Source organism: Durio zibethinus, chromosome 5, assembly GCF_047325235.1.
Source record: "Durio zibethinus cultivar Kanyao isolate XHJ-2024 chromosome 5, ASM4732523v1, whole genome shotgun sequence".
NCBI lineage: Eukaryota > Viridiplantae > Streptophyta > Magnoliopsida > Malvales > Malvaceae > Durio > Durio zibethinus.
Window position 1 is genome coordinate 9,647,561 of NC_143166.1, and position 12,319 is coordinate 9,659,879.

At 32.3% G+C, this 12,319-nt stretch overlaps 1 non-coding gene across 1 annotated transcript; it reads right to left on the bottom strand.

The window, feature by feature from the left end:
- Positions 1-7,453: 7,453 nt before the first annotated feature.
- LOC149518744 (small nucleolar RNA R71) lies at positions 7,454-7,560 on the bottom strand. The gene has a single exon (XR_016342511.1). It is a non-coding gene; the product is annotated as a small nucleolar RNA R71 (small nucleolar RNA).
- Between the last annotated feature and the right edge of the window lie 4,759 nt (positions 7,561-12,319).

Here is a 12,319-nt window from a genome sequence, read left to right on the forward strand (position 1 = left end):
TTATCTTTAAAAATTTTGCGTTTCTAAATAAAAATAAAAGTGACCGTCAATTATTTGGCCGCCCAAGAGGAACCTATTTTGGTTGAAATTTAGGTTTTGCTGCCTATCCTTCTGTCATATTAGTATCAATTTATTCACAACCTTAGGCTTATTTGTTTTTAGAGTTTTTTGCCCACTTGGTAAGGCCAACTTTTTTGTTAGGCTTAGGCTCCATTTGATTATTGTTTTCTGTTACTTACGTTTTGCATATCGAAAAATCGGTGTTAAACTAAAATTAAATGTAAAAATAAAAATATAGTTAATAAAAAATGAATAAACAAATCAATTATAATAAATAAATATATATAGGAGACAATGCCTAATTTTATTATTTTTATTAACAATGATGGATCAAATTTATTATAATTCTTTTCACGAATATTTTTTATATACCTTTTTTTTTTATTTTTTTAACATAACTAAATAATACATTGACAAAATTTCCCTTGTTAAAAAATGAATAGTAAATTTGATCTATCATTTTAATTATGATAAATTTAGACTTCATCCCTAATATATATTCATGTATAAGTAAATTATGCATTTTGTTCTTTAAAAATTTATGTATTTTACTTGTAATTTTCTTTCAAAATTATTCATTACAAAAAATGAATTTCAAATAGTTTTGAAGAAATTTAAGGATGAAGAATTTGAAATGTGTACTTGAACTTTATTTTTATCTTATATACGAGACATGGGATAGTAACATAATCAAGTGGGTCACATGGGTAAGCATAAATTATATTTAATAATTTTAGATAAATTCAAAGTAAATTAGACTATCATGAAGTAACGTATTAATGGAACGTTAGTAAAGATAATTAAATAAATTATCTCTATAGGTAGAGAAGTCCTAGTAGATGAGCAACTCAGTGACGAGCGCATATGTCAGACGAGGAGCCTAGATGTCAATCTTCTTTAATAATAACGTGACAAAAAAGTGTGTGTTGATTTGGTGAGTATCGATTGACCTTATTGACTATTCAATTAGGTGTAACAATTGCCCTTAAATTTGAGGAAGGCTATAAAGTGACCATCCTCAGACTTCCATCCAAGCAAGCACTTGAGCTTTAAAAATATCAAACTGCTTTTGGTGAGGCAAGGCTTTTGGACAAGTGTGACTAAACTAGTATGTCAAGTTGATTTGATGGTGTGCTTGTCTGGATGAGCTTTGCTGGTGACATGTCATGGTGAACAATAACGGGCAGTAGGTGATGACTTAAAAAAGGTTTTTCTACTTTGTTTGCTGTAAAATGCATGTAATGCAAGTAAGATGCATGCCTTGCTGGACTTGTTGCAAGCCACACGATTGCTTTTCTGATTGATACGGTTGTTCAAGACAAGTGGCGCAGGTAGCCATAGCATTTATTCTGTTTGAACTTTGAATGAACCATTTCGAGTGGGAACATGGCTAATCTTAAAATGAAAAGTTAGGTCAGTTCAATGGATGTTATTGGGGTTAATTTATTTATTTAAAAGGTGTTACTGAAATAGTAGGCTTGGTTTGATGAATTTAAATTTGCCGTTTCAATTGAACATTTAGGTGGGTATAAATAGGAAAGAGAAAGGTTGGAATCACTTTACTATTCTTGATAAGGAAAAGTTTCTTCTATTCTATGGTTACTCGTGAATATTTTTGCAGACTTAAAGGTTTTTGTGGTAAGTTTGAAAATTTTTTGTAACTTCTTTTTTAAGGATTTTTTTTTGGAGTGATTGAGATGGCACCAAAGAGAAAAACAATTAAAGAGGAGTCAAGTGCTGATAAGAGCATCGTATAGCCGATTGTTGGTAGTGGTGGTAGGAGAGGGACTCAAAAGACCCAAAAGGTTAGTAATAGGGGTTAAAGGAGTGGGATTCTAATTCGAGGAAAGGGTGGCCCAAAGTCTAGCAGGGTTGGGTCCAACAACGGTTGGGGAAAGAGAAAGGGAAAATAGGTTGTGGTGGAGAAGTTGCAAGATCTAGAACTAGAAAGATGGCCACCAGATGAGTATCGACATGATGAAACAAGCCTTGGACAAGGTCATGTACAACTTTGATAACCTTATGTTTATTGTTTCACTAGCTTCCAAGGTTATAACGAATAGCCAGGTGAGGGTTAGTGACAAAAAGGCGAACATTCACAATTTCATATATGGGTTTCACATTCCTCTACACCCATTCTTCCAATTGATACTCACCACATTCAATTTAGTCGCATCACAATTGTCATCAAATTCTTGGGAATCCTGATGACATATTTCATTACCTACCATTGGAGAGGGTAGGTGTTTTCGGTAACTGTGGTGCTAGCGCTACTTAGCCTAAACGAGAACTATTATTGGTTGTATTATCTCTTAAGTAAAGGACATCATGCATGATTTGATTACCCTTAAATAATCACCCAAACTATGATAGGTTCATTATGGTACGTATAAAACTCTTGGTGTATAATTCCCTTTCAAGATAAGATGGTTGTATGGCAGTGCATTGATGAGGGAGTGTTTGAATTGGGGGATGATGAGGTGAAACAAGGGAATAGTTTGAAGGATAGGAAGTAATCGTCACAGAGATAGCCATGTAGGAAAATATTAACCAAACTGTCTGGTGATGGGTAAGGATAAAGATGTAGAGGCTTTTGTCCAAAACGGAGTTAGATAAGGGGGATCTAGCGCCTAAATCCAAAAGGAAAGATGATCACTCTTGAGAAAAACAAGGTAACTTGAGTACTTGTTGTGTTGGTGTAGTTCGGAGTATGTTTGTTGATTTGTATATTGGCTAAGTTGCCTATGTTAGATAGTATACTTATGTTGTTCTTGTTACGGTTGTTTACTAATTACCATGCAGTGAAGAAGCCTACTGTCAATTCTAAAAGCTTTGGTGCTCGCTAGGGAGTTAGTGTGCCAAAAACTGTTAGTGTGCAAAATAGTGTTCATGAAGGAGCAACCGTGGCTCAACCGATTAGCATGTAAAGAAATGTTGACATACATATATTTTCTGGTTTGTATGTTGTTGTGGGGGTCTAGAGGAATGTAGCAGGATAGGATAGCATGGAGGCTTTAAGGGTTGATGAACTAATGGGATAAATAATTGGCAAGGATGTGCCAAACTTTAAAGCTATTACTAATGGTACTTTACTTTTACTTATGTTTTTGGGTTGTATGTACCGTTTTTGTTTGTAGAGATGGATTTTGTAACCAAGCTAAAAAAGATCATGTACAGGGAGAAGTAAAAGGAGAAAAGGTCTATGTAAGTCAGTCTTCCACCAAATAAGAAGCAGGCTGTAGGTAATACCGGGGTACCCATTATAATGGTTACGAGTAGTGGGATTCAAACATAGAATATCCCTTCAACTAGAACAACTTACATCACATCTTTCGTAATGATAACTTTTGATGCACTAATGATAGTAGCTTCTGGCGTACCTATCGTTTTCATTCCAACAACTGTGATGGGTACTACTACTCTTGCAAGAGCTATCATTCCAAGCTCTTTTGCTGTCGTGCCTTCATTTGTACCACATGCTGCAGTGACCCTTTGGGGATTGTGAGTACCAACATCAACATCCTTATAAATGAAGAGATGAAAGCTTCTTTGAAGGCTACCATGCTCGCTGCTAGCTATTCTAGAGAGAGACTAGATAGGTTGTTTGCCTCAAACTTCAATGCCATTTGTGACAAGCCAATAACCATCCTTCATTAAGAAACGGGGTGTTTATGGGCTATGATAATCCTACTCCATTATGTAATAGAGAGATTGCAATAGCTTTTTATGCTCAATAACTTACAAAATGAGTTACTACTTTCTATTTGGGCAAATCTAAGGTTTACTGGTATTATTTGGGGCTTTTGAAATTATGTGTTTTTTGCCAACTGTTGGTGTTTGTGTTTGTAGTCGCTAGCGAATAAGGTGGGCCTATACGAGCAAGTCAAGCTTCTTGTGTAGGAACTACAGTACAAATGAGAGATATTATACAAGAAAACTAAGGCTAAAAAAGATCAAAACTTTATTGTGCAAGAAAGATGCTATAATTGAAGGCCTAGGACTCTAAACACCACTTTGCAAAGGAACATAAAGGAGATGGAAGCTAGAGTGAGAAAGGTAGAAAGCTTGGAAGCCCACTTGAAAGATGCTGCTGAGAGGGCAACGGCTTTGTAGCAAGGTTTAGATGCTGCTAATGCTCACCTAAAAAAGATTGATAGTTATTACTTGCGCCGACCAAACAGAAACAAAGACAAAACAAACCTTGGCAAGGGCAAAGCAACTAGAGGAAGAGCTCACCAAATAAAAGGCAGAGTAAAGACGAGGCGTGCAGAGCTTTCAAAGAGGCTGATGGAGCAAAAGAGTTAGTGGAACATTATTTGCTTGGTCACTAGAGAGCACCACAGGCTCTCAATCATGTACCAAGTACAACTCAAACTAGGACCATTTGGACATGAAGGGTGATTGTAATAAAATTTTAGTATTTGATCATAAGTTTTTAATACAATTTCTCTTGAATATTTGGTTTTTTTTTATAAATTTGACAAAAATACTCTCAAATGCATTAATATTTAATGTGTAGGTGAAAATATAAAAAATGAAGAAATTGGGAGCTCTTGTACTCATTTTGGAGGAAATTTAGTGCAAAAAGCTATAAAATGCCAAAACTAGTGGACTTGTGCTTCTATTACCATTTATAGAGGATTTTCTCACCTTCTTCTTTTGTAATTTTCTTATCTTACTTAAGCTTAATTAAACTTTATTTCAAGTTTTAACTCTCATATTTTTCATTTGAAAATATCTTTTTTAACTCACTAATGCTTTGTAACCTTTGTAGTATTTTTGCAGGTACTAGAAAGTTGATATGTGCATTAGTATGGTTTAAAGCTATAATTTGAGCTAAGAATTTTCCATATTTTTCCAAAATTTTTCATGCATAGATTGACAACTAAATGACATGTACTTGGTTGGAATTTGAAAGAGAAATTAGTTACATTTTGGCACCTAAACTGGAAGCAAGGACTTAATCCAAGTTGTGTGATGCATTTGGTATGATCATAAAAGCTTGTGGCGGATTCAAAGAAATATCAAATGCTACTTCTTAGTTGGAAATTTAAAGGCTTCTCATAAGACATAATTTTAACTTTTTAGAGCTCCCAAGAGTAAAGGAAAAAAGCTTGAAGTTAAGTGAAGTAGAGAGAAGTACACAGGAAAGTTAAAGAAGCAAGTTAGATGAGTTAGAAAAATATAGAATATGTGGTAGTTGAGCTGGCTTTTTCTCTACATTTTAATTGGTTGAACCACCTCATATTTGTGTATAAATATGAGGGATTGGCTGGCCATTGAGGAGACTTTTAGAGACTTTAGATATTTTTCCAAAATTTTCTTTTCTTGCATTTAGTTTCTTTTCTTTCAAATAATTTCCTCCTTATTCTTTTAAAGGGTTGTTTAGGAGAAAATTGCATTTATTTTCCAACAAAATTTACTTTTCTTTTCTTTATTTTAAATGCACTTTAAGATTCTTTCAATAAAAATTCATGTTCTTTAAGTTTTCAAATTCAATTTGTTGCAATTTTACTTGAATCTCAAATTGGTTTGACAAATCTCAGTTTTGACCATGTGTAGTTTTTCCATTAGATCTTGATCAATTCTTGTGAGTTTCAATCTAAAACTTTTTTTGTGGATTCTCTGGAGAAGATCACAATCAAATTCGTTCTACAAATTTTCAGAAAATTCCTCAAAGTTTCAGTTAGATCTAGAAGTTAAGTTGAAGCTTGAGTGAGTGATAGGACTTCAAGTGTCTTTTCTCTTAGTTGGGCATTTGGTTTGCTATTTTCTCACTTTGCACGCTTTAATTAATGCATTTAATTCTTTAATTTCATTTGTTTACCTTTAATTTCAATCATTTCAATTATATTTGGTTCATATTTGTTGCAACTCCTTTGTTTTTGCTTATCTTGATATACGATTGTCAATTTATTTCAATGAGTTAAGTTTGTTATTATTTCATGCAAATTTTTTGTTGATTTAGATAGCATACTTGTAGATCCAAATTTTTTTAGCTCAATTTAAGTTCATGCCATCTAAAGAGTTATAGATCTAAGTTTTTCCATCAAGAATCGGTAGTTTCCAAATTTGACTTTGTTTTCGGTTTTGCTTGTTCATGTTATATTTTTCATTTTTGCTTCTTTAATTGCTTTTCATATCTATTTTGATCTTAGTTTAGTTACTGTTTTTACAATTTACAAGTTTTTTGGATCATTTCTTAAGAAGTTTCTAGAAGTTTCATTTGTTAGAAACTGAAAGGTAGTTAAAGTAGTTAATTTCGGTTACTAGTTAGTTATTTTGGTTTGTTCCTTTAAGCTACTATTTTGTTTGTGAGTTGATCTTATTATTTTTTATCCTTAGATTCGTTTTACATTTCAAATCATGTTGACAATTCAATCCATTTTAGCTACTGTTTTAGTTGATTTTTCCATCTTGGTCATGTTACATATTGCAAATTTACTTTTTACCAGAATTATGCATTGTTCATTTTGCTCACTTGTTCTAGTTAGCTTAGCCTTGTATACATTTTTTGATTGAGCCAACTTTAGAGGGAATGTGAGGATAATATTTAGTTAGACTAAGAATTCTTTAGTTAATCATCATGGGAATGATATTTATAGCTTAGGTCTCTATTATTACTTGAACAACCTATGCACTAGCAAAAATTGTTCAATCAAGTTTTTGATATTGTTGTCGGGGTTTAAGAGTCAAAAGTTTTTGGCTAATATCATGGTTGACCATGCTTTTCTATAGATTAGTTCACCCTTAGTGTACATACACTAGGCTAGTTTCTAGATTACTTCGATTTTGTGTGCTTAAAATGTGCATAGTCTACTTTGCTTTGTTGTCCATTCCCATTAGTTATACATACTTAGATTTTTCTTTTAAGAAATTGTCATTCGATCTAGTATCCTTGTGGTATATGTATGCATTCAACTAGGAGACATGAGTTGATCCTTTTAGAGCTCAAGCTTGAAACCACTCTCAGGAGATTTAGAAAGAAGAGATAACATGATCTTACCACCATGGCCAAGCAAGACACTATAAATCTTATAAACTATACTGTGCCCAATCTTAATGGATTTTGACCTAGCATATGGAGGCCAGCCATTCAAGCTAATAACTTCAAGATTAAACCTGTAATCATCCAGATGATTTAATAGTCAATGCAATTTTGTGGCCATACAAGTGAGGACCCTAATGCTTAGCTAAGAGATTTCTTAGAGATATGTAATACTTTCAAATATAACATTGTTACTAAGGATGCCATTAAGCTAAGATTATTTCTTTTTCCCCTTAGAAATAAAGCCATGAGTTGGTTAGCCTTTAAGCCACTAGATTCCATTATCACTCGGATGATTTAGTTCAGAAGTTTATGGCTAAGTTTTTTCCTCTGGCAAAGATGACTAAGCTTAGAAATGAGATCGCAACCTTTTCCCAACATGACTAAAAGACTTTGTATGAAACTTGGGAAAAATGCAATGAGCTATTGAGAAGGTGTCCACACTATAGACTACCAAAATGGTTATAGATTTAGATCTTTTACAATGGGTTAATATCAAACACTAGGACCATTCTAGATGCTGCAGTAAGAAGTGCCTTTATGAGTAAGGCTTCTTATATTGTTTATGATTTGATTGAGGACATGGCCATAAATAACTGTCAATGGTCTAATGATAAATAACATCCTATGAGAGCTTTAAGAGTGAAATAACTTAGTAAGCTTACAACTTTGAATGCTAAGGTAGATTCTTTAGCCAAATTAATAGTATTTGAAGCTTAAGGTTACAACTCATGAGTCGAGTCCTAGTAATCCCAAGTTCACCTATAATACAATTTTTTATTGTGAAGTCTATAGGGGTAGGTCACCCAGGGGAATCTTACACTAGTCACCTAAAGAGTGTCCAATACTTAAGATAGAACCCTAAGCAACCTAACAACCCCTATGCTTCCATTTATAACCTTGGTTGAAGGAATAACCTAGTTTTTTTTTTAAAGTCAGCAATAGAATAGTACTCTATCCCTATTCAGTCCAGGTATGCACCATAATAGCTTTATTACACAAAACCATAGAACCTTTCAAGTTTCCATCACATTCTATATCAACAGTAGCACACATATTCTTTCACCTTTCAATATTCACTTATGCCACTTTCTGATAATAAAACCTCAGTCAATGATATTTTAGGTTCCTTGATTAAAGCTCAAACTTCTTTCATGCAAATAAAAAACACTATGTTCCATAACTAGACTACATTTATTAAGAACTTTGAGATCCAAATAGGTCAATTAGCTACTCTTCTCAATATTCAACCTTAGGGCACTTTACCCAATTACATAGAAGTTAACCTTAAAAAGGAAAAAAAAAGTAATATAAAGTCATCACTTTTAGAAGTGGTAAGCAAGTAGCTAGTGGTCGTGTCCAAGCGATTTCTCAAGATGCAATAAAAGAGTCTGAGGATGAAATAAAGGGAATTGAAGTCAAGAACAATGAAAAGGACAAAAAGGTAGATAAGTCTAGTACCTACCTAGATATCTTAAAAACTTATATAGCTTTCAATTCTTAGTTCTTTTAGGTATGTTCCTTCTAAAGTTAAGCCACCTAAGCTTTACATTCATTTTCCTCAAAGGGTTTAGAAGCAAAAAAATGAAAAGCAATTCTCTAAATTTTTAGAGGTGTTTAAAAAGTTGTATATTAACATTCCTTTTGTGGATGCATTAGAACATATGCCCACCTATGCCAAGTTTATGAAAGACATTATCTCTAAGAAAAAAAAGATTAGAGGATTATGAGATGTGGCACTCACCACTGAATGTTTTTCACTGATTCAGAGAGGATTACCTATAAAATTAAAAGACCCTAATAGTTTTACTGTTCCTTGCACTATAGATAGTATGTCTTTCGATAAAGCTTTATATGATTTAGATGCCAGTATCAATTTAATACCCTAGTTTATTTTTAAAAAACTAGACATATGAAAGGCCAAGCCCACCTTAATTACTCTGTAATTAGTTGATCGTTCATTGAAATATCCTAGAAGTTCAATGTAGAGGATGTCTTGGTTAAGGTAGATTAGTTCATTTTATTTATTTATTTTGTTATACTAGATATGAAGATTGATTGTGAGATTTTAATCATTCAATAGAGACACTTCTTAGCCATTGGTAAAGCTTTGATAGATGTGCAAAAAAGAGAGTTAACCATGAAAGTTCATGATTAGGAGGTTAGGTTTAATGTTTTTAAGGTTTTGAAACAACCCGATGATTTTGACGAGCGTTCAAGGGAAGAGGTGTTGAGCAATTTAATTGATGATGTTTTCCACTTAGAACACCCTATTTTTCACCTTAAAGAATCTTTTATGGTTGATGATATAGAGGACACTGATTTAGGTAAGGATGATGATGAGATAGTTATGGTCTCTACATGTTGATTTGCACCTATTAGTACTAAGCCTTTAAATATTTTTTATTCTTTCCCTAAAGTGATGAGACCTTTCATTCTAAAGCTACCAGTCTTAGAGCTTAATCCATTGTCCCCACACATTAGATTTGGCTACCTAAGAAAAGATGATACCTTACGTGTGATCATTTTAGCATTCTTGACTAATGATCAAAAGGTTCATTTTTTTTCAATTCTTCATGATCACAAGTTAGCTTTAGGTTGGTCCATTGCTAATATTAGAGGCATTAGTCTATCTTTATACACACATAAGATTTTGATATAGAATGGCTATAGATTGACCATTGAGATACAACGTAAGTTGAATCCGACCATAAAAAAGGGAGTGAAGGAAAAAATCATTAAATGGTTGGACGCTGGCATCATTTATTCAATCTTAGATAATGCTTAGGTCAGTCCAATCCAATGCATGCCAAAAAAAGGTGGGATGACTGTAATGTTAAATAAAAATAATGAGATGATTTCCACTAGGATTGTCACTAGATAAAGACTGTGCATGGACTATTAAAAGCTAAACAAGGCTACAAGGAAAGATTATTTTTCTTTTCCTTTTGTTGATCAGATGCTAGATGGAGTATCCAGTCATGCATTTTATTATTTTCTTGATGGATACTCCGAATACAATTAGATAGCTATAGCACCCCAAGACCATAAAAAAGCCACTTTCACTTACCCTTTTAAAACCTTTGCCTCTAGGAGAACGCCATTTGGACTTTGTAATGCACCAACTACCTTTCAAAAATGTATGATGGTTATATTTTTCAATATGGTAAAAGATTTCTTAAAGGTTTTTATGGATGACTTTTTTGTCTTAGGTGATAGCTTTGATGATTTTCTTGATCATTTAGCTATTTTTTTGACTAAATGCAAGGAAATTAACCTAGTACTTAATTGAAAAAAGTGTCACTTCATGGTGAAAGAAGGAATAGTGCTAGATAGTAAGGTTTTTTCTATAAGAATAAAGGTGGACATAAAAACTTCCAATTTTAACTGTAGTTAAAGGTGTTAAAAGTTTCTTAAACATGTTGGATTCTATAGGAGGTTCATTAAAGATTTTTTTAAGATCTTTAAACCTTTATGTAGGTTGTTGGAAAAGGAGGTGAAGTTTCATTTTAAAGATGCTTACTTACATGCTTTCACAATGCTTAAAGAAAAGTTAGTTTTTGCTCCGATCATTGTAGCACCTAATTGGGCTTTATCATTTGAGTTCATGTGTGATGCTAGTGACTATACAGTAGGAGCTTTCTTAGGTCAAAGAATAGGAAAGCAACTTCATGCCATTTATTAAGCAAGCATAACTTTATATGAAGCTCAATTAAAATATGTGAGTATTAAGAAAGAGCTATTAGCGATTATATTTGCTTTTAATAAATTTCGCTATGATCTCATAGGATCTAAGGTCATAGTTTACACTGATCATATGGTGATTAGGTTTCTCATGACTAAGAAAGATGCTAAGCTTAGGTTAATTAGATGGATTCTCCTCCTATAATAGTTTGATTTTAAAATTACAGACAAGAAAGGATTGGAGAAAATTGCATTTATTTTCCAACAAAATTTACTTTTCTTGCATTTATTTTACATGCAGTTTAAGATATTTTCAATAAAAGTTCATGTTCTTTAAGTTTTTCAAGTTTAATTTGTTACAATTTTACTTAAATCTCAAATTTGTTTGGCAAATCTTGGTTTTGACCTATGTGCAATTTTTTCATTGGATCTTGATCAATTATTGTGAGTTTCAATCTTTTTTTTTTTTGTAGATTCTTGATTCATTATTCTACAAATCTAGAGAAGATCACAATCAAATTCATTCTACAAATTTCTAGAAAATTCCTCAAAGTTTTGGTTAGATCCAAAAGTTAAGCTAAAGCTTGAATGAATGAGAACACTTTAAATTTTTTCTCCTAGTTGGGCATTTGGTTTTCTATTTTCTCATTTTGCACTCTTAGGTCATGCATTTACTTCTTTAATTTCATTTTATTACTTTTAATATCAAGCATTTCAATTCTATTTGGTTCAGTTTTGTTGCAACTCCTCTATTTTTGCTTATCTTGATATGTGATTATGAATTTACTTCAATGAGTTGAGTTTTTGATTGTTTCATGCAATTTCTTTATCGATTTAGATAGTAAACTTGTAGATCTAAATTATCTTAGCTCATTCCATTTAGAAAGTTGTAGATCTAAGTTTTTCCTTCAAGAATCGATAGTTTCCATATTTGACTTTATTTTTGGTTTTGCTTGTTCATGCTATATTTTATGCTTTTGCTTTATTTGTTGTCCTTTAAATTTGTTTTAATCTTAGTTTAGTTACTGTTTATGCAATTTACAAGTTGTTTGGATAAATTCTTAATAAGTTTCTAGAAGTTTCATTTGTTAGAAGTTGAAAGGTAGTTAAGGTAGTTATTTTGGTTTGTGCCTTTAAGCTACTGTTTTGATTTTAAGTTGATCTTGTTATTTCTATCCTTAGATTAGTTTTACATTTCAAATAATGTTGAGTTCACTTCAATTCATTTTAGCTACTATTTTAGTTAATTTTTCTATCTTGCTTATGTTATATATTGCAAATTAACTTTTTACTAGAATTATGTATTATTCATTATTTTGCTCATTTATTCTATTTAGCTTAGCCTTGTATACACCTTTCAATTAACCAACTTTAGAGGGAATGTGGGGATAATAGGTAGTTAAACTAAGAATTCTTTAGCTAATCCTCATGGGAACAATATCTAGACCTTAGGTCTTTATTATTACTTGAATGGTTTATGTGTTTGTAAAAATCATACAATCAATAGGCATTAACTTATTTGAAATA